This window comes from Accipiter gentilis, chromosome 20, assembly GCF_929443795.1.
Source record: "Accipiter gentilis chromosome 20, bAccGen1.1, whole genome shotgun sequence".
NCBI lineage: Eukaryota > Metazoa > Chordata > Aves > Accipitriformes > Accipitridae > Astur > Astur gentilis.
Window position 1 is genome coordinate 16,024,890 of NC_064899.1, and position 20,569 is coordinate 16,045,458.

Genomic DNA, 20,569 nt, shown 5'->3' on the forward strand with positions numbered 1-20,569 from the left:
AAGAGGTTTAGAGATTATAAAATGTCCCTGTGGAAACTGCACCACTTTTCAAACACGAGAGGACATCAGTATTCATACGAGGCAGGGAAGCCCTTACTAAAACATAAAAATCCACTACATTTTTGTTCCTTCTTCTTGAAGGTGTCCCCTTAACAGCACTCAACAGCTGTTAAATGGGATAATCGCCTGTTATCCTCATGTCACTAATTCAAATGCTAATGGCTCTCAGTGCATGAGAGGTTATTCAGCCGTCCAGCACACCAGGTACGCTTTGCATGAGGAGGATGCTGAACCCATTAAGCCCCCTTCTGGGATTCTAGAAACATTGGAAAGAAATGCTTCCAGATGAACTCAGAGAGAAGATGATGTTCAAGACAGAAAGGAAAACCAGGCAGGGAGGAGGCCAGCAGGAAGGATTTGCATGGTTTGATGCCTCAGAGGGGCTCCATCCCCACACCGAGAGACCCTGCGCCCAGCCCAGCCTCTGTGCCAGCCAATTCAGCCAGGGCTCACTTTGATCCCAAATAACTACCACATGAATGATGGTAGTGCTCAGCGGTCCCAAACAAGGGACATAATTTCACTGTCCTAGCTAAACCGCTATCCCAGCAGTGCAATATTTTCTATCTACATGGAAACAGAGGCACCTTTTCCTAAGGGCCAGGTCACTACCACAAGGTTGCTAGCAGCAGAAGAGCAAATCTGCTCCTGGCAGGTGACACCGGGCTCAGTGACCCTCCAGCCACGCAATGCAAAGTGCGAAGCTGTTGGTACCCTGCAGAGCAAGCGCTCTGGTGCTCCTTACCTCTGTGACAGCAAAGAGGCAGCAGAAGGCAGCAGCAACACTTTTAAAATCAACACCACTTTTACGGAGCAGAGCTTGCAACTAGATCCACGCTTGTGTGTGTGTGTGTGTGTGTGCGCGTGCACGTGTGTGCAAAATGCAGTTCTATGCATTCATTTATATTTCACACATGCAATTTTCCCAAAAACCTCCCAGTCTCTACAAAAGTATGTAGTGTCTCTTACATGGTAATAACCACAGATTGTATAGTCACACTGTTAAACAGGTCACACAATTACCCGTCAGTGATACCAACACAAAAGTAGAGCTGGAGTCAAGCCTTAAACTCTTTTGTTATGAAACTGCTGATAATACACAACCCACAAGGAGGCAGGCCATCGGTGTCTGCCCGTCCCTTGCACAGAGACCAGATGACGGCATTATGGATGATGCTGAAGGAAAGGAACAGCGGTGACTTCGGTTTCCACCACAGGCACTGGTGGATGTGCCTCACCTGTCCCTCTTGTTCTCCAAGAAGGCCACCCAGATCCCAGACACCGGTGTCATCTGTCTAAAGAGGGCAAGTGGGAGGAGAAAAGGGGAATTAACAGATCAGTAAACTACCCTGGAGGGGAAAATATAGAAGGTAAGGAGGGAAAATGGTTGGAAAAATGGATAGCTCTTCCACAGCTCTCAGCCATGATCACCTGAAATGCATGTGACCACATTTTCCAAAGGGGTCAATAATCAATGAACACCCAGTTTTGTCTTTTGAAAAACCTATTTTGACATCAAAACAATGGTGTGTTTTTTCTCATCTTAAGCCCATGAAGGCCACTATTATTTAAGGAAATTCACTGGCCAAAGCACCTTCTCAGCCTCAGCATCCATCCTTGGCTTTCTTTTTAACTTTGAAATGATCCTGTATTCAACTCTGCTGCCCTGGTATCTCCACTCCCCTCAGTATTTCATTCCTAATTCTCGACATCTTCTCCTCTGAAGAATTATGGGCAAGAAAAATTGTTCTCATTGCATGTTCAAAAAAAAAAAAAAAAAAAAATCTCTGTTGCCATGGCAGTGGTGTGGGTTACAACCAACCATTTTAGCTGCACTAAGTTTAAAATGGTAACCAAGTTAACAACTCTTTTGTTTCCTTCTGGGAAATAAAGAACCAATGCAATCAGCTCAAAAACAAGAGCTGGGACGTGTTTGCTCCTGTGGGCTTACGGGTGACCACCAGGCAGCCACGGCTGGTCCCCTCCATGGGCAGCAGGGCTGACCCAGTTTCTCCTTGGAGCTGTCATGGCAACCTCCATGGTCGTGTTTGCTGCTTTGCATGGCAGAACCTTCGATTTCTGGCTACAGCAAAGCAAGAACACAAAACCAGTGGCTGTGCAATCGGGAGGGCAGCTCAGCCTTCTGCCCTGGGTCCTGCTCCGGAACAAAACCCATGTCCATGAGGTAGCAAAGGAGTTGGACACAGGAGGGAAAGCAAGTTGTCGCTTACTCTTTTCCATTCTGGTGCTGCTTTATTCCTCAGAAGGAAGCACATTCAGCCTGGCTTGATAAAGAAATGAGGCACACGCAGTCGTTTCATGTGTGCACAGCACGGGGCAGAGCCTGACCCTCTTCCCTCCCAGTCCCCTCTGAACTCGAGGCCATTGCCCACACAGACCAAACTTGGCAGAGAGCTAGTCCCCTCAGATCCGTGAAATCCACGGCAAGAAGGACAAACAGAGGAGATGGATCATGCCTCCGCACAGGGGAAGGCGATGGCAGGAGCTCAGCCTGAATTTGACATCGCAGGGTCTGCACAAGAGCGGCACCGGCTGAGGGGTGCCCACCTGGGCTTCTCCCAGGACCTCCAGCTTGAAGGTGGTTGTGCATTGACCCATCCCCAGCCGTTCATTAACCAGAGAGCTGGCTGCCCACAGCGACAAAGATATGTCAGCACTTTACACTAAGAACCTTGTCAGCCTGAATGGGAGAGAAAAATGTTCCACACTGCGAGGCAGACACCCAAAAATCACTTCTGTGTCGCAGGGAGGAGGGAAAAGGAGAAGAAGAAAAAAAAAAAAAAGAAAAAATGGCTGGCAGGTTTGATTTATAAAGGGAAATGAGCTGTAAGATAATGTGCCCAGACTGGCTAAGCTGAGGCGGATGCGAGAAAAGCGGGTGACAGCCAGCAAGCACCAGAAGAGCCCAGGCAGCGGAGAAGGAAAAGCATCAGCCTGCTCGGAGGGAGAGAGAAGCACAGAAAGCGCATGCTAAGTAGGAGTGCCGGGATGACATTTGAAAAGGGGAAAATTTAGGCCGAGTGGCAGGAAAAGCTTCCTGACAGTGAGATGCATGCACTGGAGCCATCCCGCGGGAGAAGCCCTGGAAGCCTCATCACTTGGCGTGCAAGGACCGAGCTGGAGGAAAGCTGCAAGTCCTGGAAAGGCCTTATCCAAAAGCTCGCTGAAAGTCAACAGCAAGGCTTGCTTTAATTACAGGAGGCTTGGCTCCGAGATGAACTCCGCAGCCAGGAACAAGCCTGCAGGGAAGAGGGGAACTCCCAGTAGGTGACTGGGTGGCGGCGGGTCCCCGGCACGAGCATCCCCCTCCCCTCAGGAGCTGGGAAGCAAATGGGTGAGCATGATGGGGAAATAGATGGGGAAATAAAAAATCCCTTCTCCTTTAAGGCAGCGTTATCTGTCGGTGAGGAGCTGCTCCGCTGTGGCCAAGGCAGAGTCAGGGCTCAGGCTTCTGTTAGTCTGGGCCCCTGGGAAGGCCAGCTGCCAAAAAAAAAAGGGCAATTTTGCTTTAGTCAGGGGGTAGGGCCTGGGTGCGTGGGGAGGGAAATGAGGGAGAGAGCAAGGGACATATGCGCCGTGTCTCTGGATGTGCAGCAAGAAGCCCAGCAGGACGGGGCTCGGGACTGCGGGGAGGAGCCGACGGCTGCAGGCAGAAGCCAAGGCAGAGGCAGAGGAGCTCCGGGGATGATGCTGTTCCCCTCCTATCGAGAAGGAGCTTTGTCCAAAGAAACCTGCGTTAAAAACAGCCGGGGCGCTGACTCCGTCCCCAGAGCTCACTGAGCCACCAGCCCTCCCCGTCACGAGAGGCAGTTTCCCCTGCGGGGAGGCAAACGGAGTAATTTCCCTGGCAGGGGACTATCCCCGTGCCCCTGTCCCTGGGCATGCCGCTTGGCCGGCTGTGCCCAGCCAGGCCAGGTGGAGCCTTTCCGTCGTGGCACGCGGAGAGCTACGGCACGTAGCCCCAGTGCTGCAGGCCAAGTTCGCAGGTACCCTGGTGTGAGCTGAGCATCATCCCACTGATTCCAGTGGCCTTACCGGGAGCCGGCACCACGACATCACCTCCACAGCATGAAATCGAATTTCAACCTCTGATCCCACGTGGGTTCCTTCTACCCCCAACAAAAGCATTTGTGCGCCAAGGGTATCCACATATTCACGCAGGAGATGGGATGACCAGGCATGGGCAGTTAAAGCAGTAACTGCTCTGTGCACACAGCAGCCCTAGAAGTGCTCATTGCGTGTGCCATCCATCTCCCATCCTCACTTTTACTGCTGTATTCCTTTATTCGGATACACCGCCTTCTCCATTTAAACAGCAAACCCGGCAGGGCAGGAAATGACAGCCCATGCTATTGCCGAGCCAACAGAAATGGAGCTAAAGTGGAAAGCCTAATTTAAGACTAAAGTACAGTATTAAGAGGTTGCACTTATTTCCAGATCAGGCATTACAAACCCAGGGAATTCAGAGTTAAATTTATGCTTAAAATAAATTCAAACTTGTTGAAGTGTGGCAATGTGCAACCAAGGCATACAAACAGCCTTAATTCTGTCCTGCAGTGACACATAACCATATGACTGTGATTAAAATGTTTTAGTACTTGTGCTCCTAGACTAGATTGCCCTGATAAATACAATATTTTTTCATATTCCCTTGCTTTGCCCCTCCCCCAACAACCCTGTGCCCCAGATATTGCCACTAGCACAGATTTCACGGCCTACCGAGGGGGGGGGTGGGGGGGAGATATATATCACAGGTCCTTCACATCTGTAATGGGAGCCCCGGGCTAAGCATTGTCTTGGAAATACCCTCCCTCCTACCGTCAGATCCACAGCCGCCCCTGCCCAAGGCTCTGGAGAGCACAACCTAAGTGTGCACCAAGCGAGCATTTACTCCTGCTGAGGAGAAGGGAAGGGCTTTCCTCACACCTTTTATACCACTGTAGCCTACGCTCATGTATTTATTTTACAAGCCCGTTAAAACCTTGGGTTTAAAGTGTAGAGAAAATAAAAGAGAGACAAAGAAAAATCATCTGGATAAACAATTATGGCTTTTTGTCAAGGACTCAGGAGCTAATCGAGTCCAGATCTGTTCCACATTCACATTTACATGCAAAATTGTACTTACTGAGCTAGAAAAAGTCAGATTAGCATCAAGAGTCAGCTCTGCCCTCAGCTATGTAGTGCAATCTCCCTGGAGTGAATGGGGGCTCCCAGGGTATAACAGAGGGCAAAGTTTGGCCCCAAATACTTGAACACCGTTTGGCCTAGATGCACATGGAAGTGGCTGCTCTGCACTTCAGTACAGTCTGAAATGACTCTCCAGAAGTTGTATTTACTTAAGAGTGTGGGTGGCCTGAATTGTCACGGTGTGTTTAAATATTTGGCACTAAATCACAGCTGTCCACTTATTTGCACTTTTGCTGCCGGGCAGCAGGAACACCCCTGGAATTAGTCAGCATCAGACACATTAATGAGCTAACAGATATATTATAGTTTACAGTTTAGACTTCTTTTGTTCACATAAATACACACCCCACCTCAGCTTCTTTCCCAGGACAGCATATCTTTTCAAACATGTTGACTTTCTAAGCCTCATTTTATTTGGCCTTTATTAATGAGCATGCAAAGTTTTCTGTTACGCGGAAAAGCACCTTGCCCCTAGCAAGCTTTCTGTGCGTTACACACAATCCTGAAGAGACTCGTTGTGTGAGGGGAAACGGTCCAGCCTCAGAGAAGTTCCTCTTCACAAGCCAAAAGCCATCCTCTGCATGCGAACATCCCAAGTAAATATGGAACCAATAACAACTGCGAGCAAAGACCTTTGCATACAGAAAGTATTTACAAAGTCTGTGTAACAAATCACATCAGCTGGAGGAAAACGCTTGCACCTTTGCTGTGCAGAAAGCAGGCGATCTGTTGCACAAAAGGAAAGAAAATCTGGTTTTCTGGGTTAACACTCCCACATCTCATTCATCCCACTTCTTCACCGCCAGTAACCTTTTATAAATCACAGGCATAGCATAAGCCATGATTTAATAACTCACCGAGAAGCTGTACGGGAGGACCGCAGTGTCGGTATCAATTCTTTGTGACTTGTATGCCTAATGGATGCTAATTGCAAATCATAATCATTTTTTATTAAACAAAACGCTAGAGATTTTACCAGGGTAATGCTCTAGCATGGAGTCAATGGGAGCTAGTTGTGTGTGTGTGTGTGTGTGTGAATAAAAGTTTTTCATCAAAAAAATGCTTATTTGCTGACACTGAAGTTTCTTGTGGGAATACATCACTTTTGTAATTAAATTTTCATCTGGAAGATTTTTCAGGTCAAAAATGGAATTTCTGGTCGAAATCATAGCGGGGAGGAACACACAGGAAGCCGGGCTCTGAACCGAGCACCGCCGGGCCTCTCGCATCCCGAGTACTTGGCTTAATTACAGAGCCAACAGCTCAGCTGCCATATGGCCACTCCTCGCCTGGTCTCGCTCATTTTTTTTTGCCGTACTCCTCCAGCGCCACTTCCCAGTTCTCCCTCCGGCCCCTCCCAGGAGCAGAAGGTGCAAAGCCCCGGGGTTGAAAGCATCTGCCTGCTTTGCGATTATATTTGCCGGGAAGCATCCCCGAGGGGGTGGTTGCCTCCAGCCGGAGGAGCAACCCCACCACCAGCAGCCGCTCTCACCAGCGCACAACAGGATCTGGGAGAGGATGTCTGGCCATATCTGCCTTCCCTTCCACGGGCAGGAACACGCCGTATCAGCAGAAAGCACCTTCAGTAAGGGCATAAATGCATCCCCCCCGGGGGGCTGCACAGCTTTATCTGGAGCGGTGCAAGAAGCAAAGAGCTGAGCTGCCGGCAAGCCCTCCTACCCTCACAGCCTGATTCACCAGAACAGCCCGGCTGCTTTTCGCCACCACGATGACACACCAGCGCTGCAAACCTGGTTTAACCGGCCAGTTTGCGACGCTCTTGTGTCCACAGAGTGGTAAGGAGTAGCTGGAAGGGGCCGGCCAGCCCCTCCGTGAGCTCCTCTGCATTCAAACCTCAGCCAGGCTGCTGCAGCAGAGGTGGGGACCGAGCTGCCACCAGCCACGGCGCACAGCCCCATCCTCGGTTCACCTTACGGAGGGTAAGTCAGTCAGTCAGAAGTGGTTCAGCTCATCCACCACAGTCAAATGAGTCTGAAACACTGTTAGGAGGGATCAAAATCACATGTGCGTGTGCGGTTTCACAACACCTCCCTCTCCCCACCGCCAGCCACACCAGTTTCCTCAAAGAAAAGCAGAACAGTAGAGCACAGACCCAAAGCTACGCTGTGATGTATTAAAGCCTTGTTTTTCCCACTGCTTAAAGAACAGACCCAGCCCCCTCAAATGTTCCCAGCATATTTGAATTGTGAGTCAGAGACCACAATGGAGATGCTTGCCTAGCTTGACAAAGTTTAAGTATCTCCTGCCAAATAGTAATCGCTGATTTTTTGCTCTGTCACTCATTAGTCCTGTTTCCACCGCCCTAACCATGCAAAACACACTGCCTCATTGAGGAAGGGAGGATTACTTCTCAGATGCTTACCTGTAGCATCTCCAGCTTCTCATGGTCCCTTTTGTGGAGAGCGCTGCTAACAAACAGGTTGGAAACTTGCCTGTACTGAAAGCTCGCTTCTCTGTACCCACAGTGGAAGCAATGAAGATAGAGGATGGAAAGAATAGCAGCAATACTGAAAAGTGAGGCCAGGAAAAACTTCATCTTTGCCGGCAGGGTCTAACATTTAAAAGAAATAATAATAATTTGAGACCGAGATTTCCATAGACTGGACTAGCACCTCACTTAGCAAAACATCCTAAGGCTTAGGAGTTAATCTGCGATGGACCGTCATACCCTTCGCTGGGCCACCACCACCACCACTGCAGTAAACTTTGGCAAAAAAGGAGCAGCCAGGAGTAGGAAGCACCAACCATGTCGTTCACCATAGCTAAAGCCGCTGCCTGTCACGGGTTAGCATCCAAAGTGGCAAAATAAGTTTTCACTTATTCGCTCTTTCTTCTGCAGTGGCAACAGGGCTGCAGCACTGAGCAGGGCTCCGTTTTCTCTCCCCATCATTCAAACAATTCACACAGCCCTGCTCAGGGCTAAAAGGTAGAATACACTTTTGATTATTATTTGACCATAGGTCACACTCATTTCCTGTTTTTTAATTTCCCTACACAATTACGAGTGCTAGAAACTTTTTTTTCTTAATTAGTTTTTTCCCCCTCCCCTCTTTTTCTTCCATCAAAAGCCAAGATTCTCATGCGATCTCAGCACTCTGGCAGAGAGTCATAAGGGCTTCAAGGAAATCCCCAAGTATCACAGTGCAAGGCTCGCTCTGCAGCGAGGAGAGCTGGCAGCACCGCGGTGCACCTCAGCACTCCAGCTGTTGCTCCAGCGGTGCAGCCGTGTCAGGAGGAGTCTGAGGACCAGCAGCTGAGAAAAAATTCAGACACAACCAAACCCTCCAATGTTACATGAGGCCAAGGTCGTGTGTGTGTGTGTGTGTGTGTATGTGCGTGTGCTTGCTTTATTTTTCTTTTTTTTTTTTCCCCCACCACAACTAGACTTAATATTTCTTCAGAGGATTCATGCTCGTACTTGCACCAAGAAAACCTTCCCATTATCTTCTCCATCGCTCGGGCTGCAGCACAGCGAGCAGCCTGCTGCTATCCATCCCTGCTGTCTGGGGTTTGGGACAGCTGGGCTGCAAGACTGGCGAGATGGGGGAGTTTCCAGACTTTGAGGTCCACGAGGAGGAGAGAGATGGTTTTGGGCCCTGCTAATCTCACTCTGCAGGAGGGCTGACTTTCGCCTCTTTAGCACCTGCCATGGGGAGCTTGGGGGTGGAAGGGGGGGGCAGCAAGAAAAAAACCTTCAAGCAAGATTTACTCCCTTCCTTCTCAGTTAATGCTTGCCCCAAAAAATGATGCAGAGGCGGGGTGTGTGTGTGGGTGTGTGTGTGGGTGTGTGTGAATAGGTCTGAGTGGACTTCACATAACAAATGCAAATATCACACTTTGACATCTCTCTGCTTTTAGGAAGGAGGAGTCTTTGACTGAAGCTGTGTTCAAAGCCCTAGACAGCGACCCAGGAGCTCTGGGATGTTCTTCCCAGCTCCACCTCAGGCTTGAAATTTCAGGACTGTGGTGGCTTGCTGACAAACCTGAGCCACACTACGCTGAAGATAAAATACCAGTGATCCTTTTAAACTTCCCATCCCCCGCAAGCACGCATCGCTCTGAGCTGTGCACATGTGCTGACCTCTCCCAGCTCCGTCCTGGCGACAGGGTGATGCACAGCCCAGACCTGCACTCCCTGAATGCCCCACGGGCTTTCGTCTAGCACGGAGCTAGGCACTAGAGGTGCGTAAGAGGGAGCGAGAAAGAAAAAGAAGCTGTTGCAATGTGCAACCAGTACAGATCCTAACATGGATGTTAGGATCCTGAAACAACATGGACCCTACGCCCATTCAAATCAATCGGCGAGGGCTTCCAATGCCTTTACTAGGCTTCGGCTGAAAACAGTAAAACCACTAGTATCACAGCAGCAGGAATAGATTTTACAGTCCCAGCTGATGGGTCAAACCCTGACCTGATCATCAGCTGAACTCATCCACAGAGGTGACTGCTCCAGGACAGCCACACTGGCAAAGCCATGGGGGTGGGTGGGAGAAGGGTGCTTGTTCTCCCACCCGCTGCCAGTTGCTTGGTGACCAGCTTACTTCCCATGTCCAAGCTTGAATATGACATCATCTGTGAGCAATAAAGCGTGTCCATTAAAAACCACCCATACCAGCTAGAGCTATTGACGGGAGACAGACCAAAACAGCAGGCAAACGGGGCTACCGTAAAGTTGGAGCGAGAGGCCTCAAAGCTCCTTGCCTCACGCAGTTCAGTCGATGCCAAGCTAACCGAGCTTGGAAGGAGAGCTGCTCTTGCAAGGGGGTCTTCTGCAACCAGCTGCATGAGACCGCTGTCATCTGAACTGAAAGAAAAACCCTATTGTATGGCCACAGTAGGAGGTTGGACCAGCTAGTGCAGGGGGATGCAATGCATTTTTAGAGCACGCTGTTCTGGACAACAAGCTTTGGAAGGTGTTTCTGGAGGCTGAGCCAACGTCACAGTGCTGGCCTCAAAAATATTTCACACGTGCCTGTCTTAAAAGAGGCATTTTAAAGAAACCTGGATTGCAATCTGAATGCAAGCAGCTCCTTTCAGCTCTCCATCCCCAGAGGCAACGCAAGCAGATCAAGCGATTCGAGGGGCATAAACTGGCCCTGGTAGAGCCTCAGCCTGATGTCTGGACTTGCTCCTTAAGGCAAAAGGAAAGAAGGCAGCTGCAAAACCATTGCATATTGGCCTGGAAAGTTTCTAATGCTGTTTGTTGGAGCAGTGGCTGCCACCAGGAGCACGCCAGAGTCCTCTCCCTGGTAGTGTGCTGCCACCGAGCCATCGGCTGGGCTGTGAGATTGTCAGCTGTTACTTAGCAGCCCAGGCGACTCGCGTTACAAAATCTGGAAGAGAGATGGAAGCTGAAACCAGAGAAGCTGCAAACAAGGGATAGCAGCCTCCCGCAGCAGAGCAGGACAGGCTGCCCACCGGGAGTACCTCCAGCACTTGGGAGAGGACAGATTTTCAGTGCTGGGCACTCAGAAAACCTACGTGAGCACGTGCATTTGCACGATGCGCGACGACCCTCTAGCTCTGGACGCAGGCACTGGACCCCGCGTCTGGCATTCAGATGCCAGGACTTCAGAGGCCTAAAACAGGGCACGCACCTCTCTCCTGACCCTGCTAACTCACAGCGGTTGCAAGGGAGACAACAGCAAACGTCCCCCCTCCAACCCACCGCTGGCACCTCCATCCCCAGCCATCTGCCAGGCTGATACGCCCTTACAAACGGGCTTTGGCAGGGCAGCCTCCCCAGCCAAAGGAAGGTTTGTATCAGGGGCTAAAGATCAAACCGTGTCTATCTCTGAACACACCTTTGTTAGTTTTGGCTGCACCCTTTCAGGTATCACCTGCCTCCTCAGGCAAACACGTTCCTACCCCGAGCACCCCAAGGCTGCTGCGCTCCTCGGAGGACTGCTTTTGGGCTGGCAGGTACCCGTGCGCCTACCGCATCCACAACAGCGGCGAGCAGCCGAGGAGGGAGAGAGCCCCTGGAACTAACGCGGCCGCGGCGAGCGCGTCGCAGGGAGCGGAGGAAGGAGCTGGAAGCAGATTCACGGTCCAGGCTGCTGTTTGGCTTTGCTGGAAACAAGAGTGGAAAGCTGGCACCGCATCCAGCCGCCCCAACAAACATTGCATTCATATGCAGAGCTACGGAGCAAATGATCTGTCAGTTGTTCATCTGGAGAACAGGTTTCACCAGCCTGGATTAAATGATTACGTTGCCGCAGCATGTGCTTCTTGCTGCTTTTGGAGATAAAGGAAGTAAGGCGAAAGTACCGCAGAGAGAGGCCTGACCCTGCTACCCAGCTCCAAGCACCTTTACTCTCGGAGAAGGTTCGGACCGGCACGGAGCGCGGGGGATGCGGCGTGAGTGCGTTTAAAAGGCAGCGTTTCAGTGCTGATGCGCTGAAATCGCTAGTGCAAGAGAACACCTCGTTCGAGTACAGGAGGTGTATACTTTGCCTCACGTTACTGCCTCCAGATGCGCACCAGACTGGCTGTATTTCTGAGCCTTCTGCTCCTCGTTCCCACAAAGCTGAAGGCAGGCTGAGTGCACTTGGAGGTCTAACAGCACATGTGCAGCAGCGACAGGCTCCACCAAAGCCTGCGTCCTGCCTTCACAAAACCCCCGTTGAGTGACTCCCTTAGGATGTAATTGCAGTCGACTTCATTCCAGGCCGTGAGCATATGTCTGGCTACGGACATTACTGCGAGCACACAAGGAAAAAAAAAAAAAAAAAAAAAAGAAACATAAAGGAGAAAGTGCAAAACAACACTCTTGTAATCCAAGCCCAGTTAGGATAACGGGTGTTTTCCTCTATAGGAAAAGGTTACTTCGCTACCTTTGGCAGTCTGGCCAGCTTCCCTGCATCAGTCTTTTGCAAGGCAGAAAAGGAAGCCTGACACCATCTTAGCAGACTCAAAAACACAACATTGCACCAAATCTGTGGCCCCAGGCAGCACCCCCTGAAGCCCTCTAGAGCCCACGCGGGCAAAAAGCAGATGCCCAAAGAGCCGACGTAGCAGCTTTAGGACTCTCCCAGACCTCGGGGGAACCCTTGCACGGGGGAGCCCACCGCATCTTTCTTCACTCCGTGGCGTTTGGCGGTGACCGGAGCTGGCCCCGTGGCCCCGTCTCTCCGGGGAGGATGCATCGGCGGTGGGGGCGGTGAGAGGCGCAGGGATGCAGCCACAGCACCCCGCGGGCAGCGGGAGCCGGAGCCACCGCCCTCTGCCCCCACCGTGTTTCACAAGATGAACGGTAGCAGCAGTGCTATCGCTTTTGTATTTGCCTTTTTTGTTTTTTCCTTTCCAGATTGAGCGAACCCACGCATCGGTCCATAGCTCACCCTCAGGAATTGTACAAACACTGCTCTGGGGAAAGCTTCCTACAGTAGCCCGAAGCAAGCACCCAGCACCCAACGTTCCCAGCCCAAGGGGTCGCAGGCTGGCAAATCTCAAAGCCGTGCAAAGTAACGTCTTATCGGTGGGAAGTGTCAGACAGGCCTAAGCAACGCTGAGCTACCCTCCCCACACCAAGTGGCCGCGAAAACACGTAGGATTTGTCCAGCTGGGATGGCTCCCTGTCAGGCATTTACATTTGTAACTCGTGGACGAGTCTTTAAAAATACATTCCGGTGCACGTACGGATGTACTCCCAGATATACTTACATCCACAAGCACATGACCTAGGAGGTGGGTTCGAGCTAAAGTGACTCAGCCTCCCAGTTACAGGAACAAAATTAGCAACCACTCATAAACGTCTTATGTCTTAGATGGGGCTAGATGGCACTGTAACTTAGTTAATGTGCAAGCCCTTTGCCTCAGGAGATTTCACTTTGGCATGATGATCAGTGGAAAACCAGGAAAGCTGGTGCTCCCTAGGGTATATTTTCCAGAGCTGGGCTAGTAACTCACACTGACAGCCTGATTCAACACATTTTCTAGGTACCTAGTTAGGAGCTGTGTCCAATAATTTAGTCATCCTCTGGAATTTACTTATTTTATTTTTTTGAGCAAATAATTCTTGGCTTGCGAGCATTTAAACACATGTTTTTCCCCAATACTTGGCCTACATTTTCCCTTCTTTAATTTATCCCATTTCTCCTCATTAACCCCTGCCCCCCACCCCCGTTGTTCCCATGCTGGATCCCTCTACCTCTCCCAGGAGAACAGTGATGAAATGCCATTCGCCTCCCAGACCTCCTGGCACATCACCCCTTCTCTTCAGGATCAGCTCGGCGAGGCAGAGAGCCCTTTGGCCCCGAGCCCCCGAATCACTTAAGGATGCACAACTGAAACAGAGCAAGGCAAAGCGGTGGAGGGAGGCGAGGACCGGGCTTGCACCGCAGGGACCTGGCTGGATTCAGGTCAGAGCATTCAGGTCCCACAGCCTCGAGCCTCTGCCTGAGCCAGTTAGGAGATGAACGAGTAAGGATCTGCCCTGATCTCACACCCAGACCTTCCAGAGCCTCTGCGCTCAAGCGAGCACGCCGCGGCTAATGGCACCGTGCCACCGCAAGGGAATGGCATCCACATGTCTGGGGGGGGAAGCAGGGGGACGTGCCGTCCCGGTGCAGCACATCTGCCTCCAGGGCTGAGAAGAAGATGGCCACCTCTTTAGCAGAGACTATATCCATCACATCTAATACTCAGATGAGTATCTCTCTCCCATCATTTTACAAGAGGAGCAGCCCTCTGAGAAAAAAAAAAACACAACTTTTCCCAGCAGAGAATCCCATCAGCTTCCTGACAGCCTGGGTCATTCGTGCCTGTGAATCTGCCTCCCCGCTCCTCAAGTAACAGATTAGTCACGTACATTTGCAATGGCAGGGATTCTGCCAAATAGCTGAGGAGCAGGGCAGGAGGAGGAGAACGGCAGCATGACGAGAACAGGCAGAGAAGGGGAGAGGAGAAACAAAATGTTTCTTCCTCTTCTCCCATGCCCCTTCGGTTTTGAACAGTGTTTGCTTGCACAGGCTGCAAAACAGCTGCATCACGTGCTGGAGGTGAAATCCAGGCGTTATCTAGCCGAGACACTTGGACAACCCTGCCTCTCCTCTTTCACCGCCAGGCTGGCAGGAGCATCGCCCAGCAGCCAGAACGCCGACAGCTCCTCTGAGGTTGGGACCAAAAGCCTCCCTAAATACGGACGACATTTGGCAACTGGGAAAACCTCTCGCTTGAGCTCCCATCTTCCAAGTGACTGACAAACGCCAGACCCCGGCAGGGCTGACAAAGGCTCGGGGCTGCAAAGCGTCCCGCTTAGAGGCAAGTCACTCAGAGAGGAAAACAAACAGGCAAAAGGTCCCCGATAATCCAGCTCCCAATTAGTACGTAGCTAACTGCAAACAGTTACTTCCTTCTTCCAATAACATGCATGAAAAATCATCGTCCTTGGTGGAGCAGCAGCGCGTGGAGCCTGCAAGCGGGTCAGACTGCTCCTCCGTGCTGTACACGCTTGTGTCAAACTGTCCCTGTCCTGACATGCTTCTAGCTGCAAATGCCCCCGTAGGTAACAAAGAGGGAGATTCAAAGCAAGAGCACCTGAGTGATCCAGTAACAGGAAAAAAAAAAAAAAAGCAGGCTGTTTCGGGTCATCTGATGTGTGCACACATTCCCAGACGCTCAGTCTGTCCCCTGTAGCTCAGGGAAATGCTAAATGGGCAGCATGGCCTGGAGAAACTGTAAAGGGGGGAAAGCAGATGAGTGCCTGGGCAAAAGCAGATGAGCAGGTTTTCAAGACAAGCCTCGCTACTGCAATAAGAGATAGGGACACGTGTAGGCGGTTCCTGTCCTGGTAATAAATAACAGCTACAAAACTCTTATTAACCTCTGTAAAACATGTCGGTCCTGCCAGTACGTCCATCACGAAGCTATCGTGGTAGTCACTTCAGCTGCCCCAGAGGAAGAGGGAAAACACGGCAGGCCGGTCACACCATTCCGTATGCCAGCCAAGGGGAGTCACAATCTCGAAGGATGCATCCTTGTTATGATAAAAGTGATGCTCCCCTCCTGTATCCTCCACCTTAGGGGGCAGCGCTGAAAAAGGAGAATAAGATACAAGCATCACTTCTGAGACAGGAACCTCACCATTTCACACAAAATACCAAAGAAAACCTCAGAAATCTTCTAGTTTCCTTCACAGGAACAAGCAGGCATGGGGCTAGGCATGAGCATCTGCTCTGGTGCATTCACCCACAGCCCAGCGCAAGCCTGGCCCCATTCACCGGCAGGGATGGAAAGAGCTTGGCCCCTTCTCCTCTCGCCATCCCACTTCCCAGAGGGGAATTCAGGGCACCAGTGGCCTGATGCTGGCAAGAAAAGTCCTGTCCCACGCGCTGCCAGGCTTCCCCACAACCCCATCGAAATGCTGTCCCATTTCAGAAACAGCATGGGGAAGAGGGGGAAGCGAATAAACCAGAACTCTGATATCTGGCACTACACCAGGACATAGATTAGACCAGTCAATCATTTTAATCACCAGCCAACATTAACAACCTATTTATGCAATTTACTCTAAAATGTGCATAGCACTATGGTCTGTTTATAATGCTAATTGGGGCAGTCCCGAACCAAACAGCCAACCTAGGTAACAAATTATCTATTTGGGGGGACTTTTTTGGTTGGCTGTTTCCAGAACTGCACTAGAATATTGTTTTGCTTAGGTTTTTGCTTCAACGTATATATTTTTGTCTGTTTACTTTTCAATCTCACGTATTTGGCAGACAATAAAAAATGCAGAGCACTAACCGACACTACACATACTTACCATGTGACACGGGATTATTCTTCCAGGGCACTTGCGTCTTGTTCCTGTCCTGCGTATTTATTTTTGTACTCCTGTGAGGACCTGGATGCTCAGGAAGGATGCCGGGTTTAGAATTACTGGACCTAAGTAGCTGGAGGTACATAAACGAGCAGTATGCTGAGACCTGAAGGAAGCCGATGGCTTTACTAGGTCATCAGCTAACCCACGCAGCCAGGAGCGCAGGGTGTCAGTGAAGGAGATAAGCCAGGTCCAGGACAGACCCCAGCACACGTCTGTGGGAGTTTTGTGCTCCACAGAAGCACTTCACTCTCCCTTAAGGAAGAGGGAACATCGGAGAGAGTTCCTCCCCCTCCATCCACACCATTAATGCCTCTCTGTTATTGCACACACTGGGAAGGATGCGTTGGGTACACAGAAGCTACTACCTGCCACACACCAAGCAAAACCACAGAGGAAAAGATGGTGCAGCCTCTGCTCTGGCCGTGTCTATCCCACATGTCAATGAACAATAAAAACAGAGCACTGAAAAATAAAACCCAGTGCTTCAAAAAGCCCCCAGGAGACTATTTTCAATGGTATCTTTTTTTTTTTTTTCCTGCTTCTTTCTGATCCTTTTTTTTACTGTTGAAGTTGACATCTTTTCCTCTTGCTGAACCAGCATTTCCTGACAGCAAACCATTGTCAGAAATTTTCAGTCCAGCTCTCAAGTGGATTTCAACACTCGGTGCTTGTGCATGCTTGTGAGAAGAGGTTAACGTCAATCTCAGAAAATTATCTACAGGATGTGCAAAAGGGTACCACCAGCGAGGAGCGGCACCTTCATTTGGAGAAGTTCAGACGCTAGCTAGTTTCTTTGCCTCAAATCCGGGGTCAGCTCTTCTCTGCTTGCTTACATCTGTAATGGCAATCCTCTTTCACGTGTTTACTGCCCAACTGACCTGTCACTTGGAAAAAATCCTTCCATGGGGAACACTGCCTTTCGTGACACAGCACATCCCTTTTCAAACACCCTGGAGACATTCTGATGGTTTTAAAACCAAACATCTTGGAGAAGAGCATTCCTCTCCCAGTAAACAGCAGTACAGACGGGCCTCAGAAGCTAAACAAGTGAGGCAGGAGCTTGTGGGAGGAGATGGTAATAAATACAATAGCCAGCTTCTTAATCACCGCCCCTAGTGCCTGATAACCATTACCTTGTCACAGCTGCCCTGTGCCTAGTGGTGACGGGACAGCTCTCCACGCTTGGAGGACTTTACCCAGCAAAATTTCTCCGGGGATGAACATGCACTGAAGTGTAAGCACACCCACATAACTTTTTAAGAACTTGGAAAAGAAAAATCTCCTCCACCATCAAAGAGCCATCGGGCACGAGGCAGCCCCGGAACGGCAGCCCCAAGTCTGCAGCGGTTGCGCTCCAGCAACCCCAACCGCCAAGGTTTTTTTGGAAGCGGGAAGGGACACAGTGAAAACCAGCCTGTCCCCGTTCAGAATTTCTGCCTGCAGGGCACTCAAGCCAGAGCTGCCGTAATATGTTTTTAAAGGCAGGCAAATGACAAGCAAGGCATCTTTCCCTTCAAAACCCAGCGCTCCTCCTCCACGGAGACATCTATGACTGCTATCATCAGCTTAAGGTGAAGCTGGTTTATGAGGGGGAGGGGGAAGAGTTAATCCAAATTCATCAACCCACCCGCTGTCATCAGCCAGCAGCTCTGAGCACACTGGAGGGGAGGCAGGCGGGTCACGACATCCCAGCGGCACGTCCAAGAGAGGATGCCTTTTCGAAAGGACACAGCTGATTCATCGCCCTGCTTAAGTATCACGGGCAGGTTCAGCTGCAGAGGCCTGACCTGTTTGGCAGCAGCCGGCCAGCATCAGCTGCCTCCTGGAAAAGGGAAATTAAAAATAAAAAGCTTTGAAATGACAGAGTGAGCAGAGGAATGGGGGGGGTGGGGGGGAAATGGAGGGGAGGGGAGGGGAGGGGAGGGGGGGGAAGAGGTGGGCTTGCTCTGGTTGGGTAACGGGCTAATTCCCCCCTGCTCCTGCCTGTGACTCCATCTAATTACCCTGTTTCCTCTGAGCTGATTGGAAAGTGGCCTTGTGTCTGGAAAAGGCCGTAAGCATCTTACATGCATCTGTTCCACCTAATCCCTAATAACTAGTGCCTGTGTGTTCGCAGAGAGGAGGAGGAGGAGGAGGAGGAGGAGGTGGGGGAGGATGAGCGGGGAAGGCCCGGGAAGGGTTTCCCATGTCGCTGCCATGTGGCCGTGGGCAGGGCTGCCCTGCCGCCCAGGCTGGGGGCTTTCGGGGAACTAACGCTGTTCCTCTTCTGCCCGTTTCACAATCCGGAGGTCCTTTCCTCCTTCCTCTTGTAAGAAAGAAAAATTTTGTTTAAAAAAAAAAAAAAAGAAGAGAGGGCCGGGGTGGGAAGAAGGACGTGTTTTGCTGAGCCTCGCTGCAGTTCGGATCTGTTTAAGCCACTCATTTTCCCCTTGCCCTAATCCTGCATTATCCTTTAGGAATGACGTTCAATTCCTGAAGGGGGGTGGGAAGTGCTCTCCAGGGCCCTGCATGGTTTGCCCAGGAATTTGGATTGCACTTTTTATGTGCAGCTCTGGGAAGGGGCAGAGGGACAATTATGCAGCCGTTTAGTAGCAAGGCAGGCACATTTTCGGCGAGCTCTTCCTAGCGGGAGCTAATTCAACGCGAGGAGAGCGCCGGGATAAACAGCTCCCTTTGCCAGTAAAAGGATTGTCACATCTGGAATTTACACACGTTACGAGGAGCCAGGAGCCACTATTTTGTTTCGCTCACACCGCGTCGTAAAACATGTTAGCACTTTAAAAGCGTTGCGAAGCAGATGCACGCAGGACGAGGTCCCGCAGAACCTTGCCGTGCCCTCGCCCTCCCCTGCCGTCAGCGGGGGACACCGGGCTCGGCCTCGCGTCTTGCTCAACACCCTCAACTTTGCTCCAGCCGCTGGGAAGGGAGGCTTTTGGCCTCCAGCACAACCGGCTGGCGGTACCAAGTCACATCTCCACGTGACAGCCCCGGGGGGCTCCCGGCCGGGAGAAGGACCCGCTGTGCCCCCGGCACACCTCGCAGGGGATGCCAGCCTCCCCCCCAGGCTCAACCCACACGGAGGAGGACTCAGTCGCCGATCGCTTTAAACCGATTTCGAAAAGGTTGGCTGCGCCTCTGTGGGGTGTTTATTTCCAAGTGCTTTCCGCGTTTATCCAGCCAGTTTTCCACTGTTTTGCTTTGGGATTTTTTGCAGTTGCAAGCTGTGAGTGTTCCTCCTGCAAGAGCCTCCTCGCTCATCCCTCAGCACGCTAACCATGCCAGAGGTGGTAACAAGTCCCATGGGCTGAGCCACACCTGGTTCCCGTAGGAAGCCCTCATCCTCACCCCAACAAAGAAAGACTCTGGGAAGAATCCTGCGAGAAAGAGCGGTGGGATACAGGTGCCCACAGGCTGGACCCATCCCATCCAGTGACGGTGGAAATAAAAATTTAAGGGGGAGAAAGCTGAGGCCAATGGCATTAGCCATTGCCAATGGCATTAGCCATTAGCTGAGAATTTCATCTTTGGTGCTTCATACCTGAACATAGCTCTTAAGGATGAGCAAGGCAAAAGCCAACAGCCCATCTTTTCCAATTTGTTTTTTTCTCTCATTCTGTGTCACCAAGCAGCGGTTACCCAAGAAACCTGCTGCCCACTGACTTTCATGAAGGACCGAGCCAGCCTGGGTGGGAAAACAAGTATGAGCACAGAAGTCATCTCTCGGCCCGCCGTGCCGGTTGTGAAACACTGTGCAGAGGTAAAGGCCTGCAGGTTACCGTGTGGAAACCCAGCCGTGATTTACACCTCCTCCTCATCCTCCCACCAAGGGATGAAGGGCTGCCTCGGGGAGGCTCACGTCACCCTGCAGAGGACCGGCAGCATCTCTGCTCGCTTTGCTGCCTGCTGGCAGGGCACAAACCCAACTTTTGTGAGTCATCCACCTAGCCCATCCAGCAGCAGATCCACTGCCCGGAGTCCCACCAGCACTCACACGCACCTGTCGGGGAGCAAAACTCACGCCAGGGACGGCTCCCCCGCAGCGGGATGCACAGCACCGGCCCTGTGAGGGCCACGTGAGACGGGGAGAGTCGGCCGCCTTCTGCTTCAGCTCTCGTGACTGGCTGGAAAAGCGAAGTGAAAGAGCACGACGGGAAGCTGCAAGGTCGCACTTCACTTGTAACACTGTCCTCCCGGTTCCTGGGCTTTCCTTTTTTTTTTTATTTTATCAGAAAGTGTTGGTTTTTATTTTCTCATCAAGATAACACTGTGTTATCTTGATGAGAAAGATGCACCAGTTGAACTTCAGCTTTGCTAGTGTGATGCAGAAGGTATCCCACATCACTCTAACTAAAATGTAAAGCCCCTCGAGGTAACTTGGTGCAACTTTCCTATGAGCACAGGCTCCTGCCACTTTAAGATTAGCAACCGAAAGAAAAAAAATTTTAAAAGTGTCTT